The following is a 1746-nucleotide window of genomic DNA, read 5'->3' as shown; positions in this document are numbered from 1 at the left end:
GCGTAACAGGCTTCGCGATATCTGAGGGAACATTTTTATGCCACAGCATGTACCTGGCGTACATTTAGATGTACGCCAGACTATGTCTCGCGTAACAGGCTTCGCGATATCTTAAGGAACACTAATGTGCCGCCTGGTATACGGCTACCTAGGCGTCGTACGGCGCGGACACGTGAATCAGAAAAGTGAGTAGTCGGAGGTAGCGATGTTCATGCCTTGCAAACGGGCAATTTTATGAATCCCGGGCGAGATAATAAGAAGTGAAATGTAACAAAAAAACAAATGGGACCACAAGTTGAATGCGAGTCGTTTGGGTATGAGAAAAGGGCCATTTCTGTCTGTCCACTACAGGCAAGTGGGGAATAAAAGAAGAACCAACCGGGCAATAACAGATTGCCAAGCTGAAGCCCAGTGGGGAGGACTCTCATTTGGTTCGGGAGCTGTGATTTGTTTTTTTGTTTTTCCTGCGTGTATTAATGGGCATAGACTAAAATGGGTATTTACAAGAATGGTCTATATATAATAGGATACTCTAAAGGTGGGTGGCAGTGGCTGTAGAAGAACAATAACGATAGTTGGCGACGCGTCCACAATAAAGCATTCCGGTAAAGCTGAAATGCAGAAGAATACGTGGAAGAAGAAAACGGAGGTCACCATGTTAAAGCATAGCGATTTCCGTTTTCTTCTTCCCCGCATTCTTCTGCATTTCAGCTTTACCGGAATGCTTTATAGGGTATTCCAATGGAGTGCCGTCCGGAACGAAGAACAACAAAACGGATACAGAGAGCGGTGGTGGGGGAGGGCGCGCGGAAGCGGAGGGCGGGCGGGAAGGCTCCCCCTCCACCCGCCTCTCCTCCGCGCGCCCACCCCCACCACCGCTCTCGGTATCCGTTTTTCTTCTCCTTCGTTCCGGACGGCGCTCCATTGGAATACTCTATAAACACTCCCCCGACCCTCCCCTGCATTCCACTGTCCAATTTTGTTCTTGAACCCCCGCTGGAGCACACCTTTGACGTACACTATGGTCTTTTGATTATTTATAATGAAATCACGGGAAATTGTCACGTCACTACTTTTTTTGCAGTTATTTGATATCGTTTTACTACTTATTCCCAGGATTCACAAATACCCTGCCACATAGCTTTAACGCTGTAAAATCAAATTTAAGCTCATTACTTTAAGTTGCGTTCTACGCGCGGTGCAAGTGATACGGACAGTAAATTTAACTCGCTGCGCTTTCCAAGCCAATCGATCTTCCTTTCATTCCAAAGGTACTAGTTTTCAAAGACCCCTACATGGTGACATTCCGAGAAGCTATTTCTTACTATTTTCTGGAGTTGAATTTTGTGTTGTAATTTGAAAGACCCTAACGTAAAAGTTTGGGGCTCATTTGTCGTGCTGTCCGAAATAGATGAAGCCATGGATTGCTGGAAAAGACATATGCTTATGCTTAATTTTTATTTCTAGGATTGCTTAAGTTCGTCAGCGTTGTATTTGCCAATGCTTTACGAAAATGAATCCCTTAACAGTGGTAACAATTTTGCGAAGTGATTTCGAAGCTGAAGGTTATCAGGTTACAACCCCTACACGCCAGGAGCAAGATTTTGCATTTTTGTTGAAAGGTATACTCTAAATAGAAGTTTGATGCTTTATTTTAAATGGTATAGAGTCTCTGCGAAAATTTTGGAGACTGTATCCCGTAAATAGTTACTTTATTTATTGTTGTGGTTATTAGACAGTAAAAAT

Source organism: Frankliniella occidentalis, unplaced genomic scaffold (assembly GCF_000697945.3).
Source record: "Frankliniella occidentalis isolate FOCC.00 unplaced genomic scaffold, Focc_3.1 Scaffold347, whole genome shotgun sequence".
In the NCBI taxonomy this organism is placed as follows: Eukaryota; Metazoa; Arthropoda; class Insecta; order Thysanoptera; family Thripidae; genus Frankliniella; species Frankliniella occidentalis.
The sequence above is the reverse complement of the archived record's forward strand: the minus strand, read 5'-3'. Positions refer to the sequence as shown.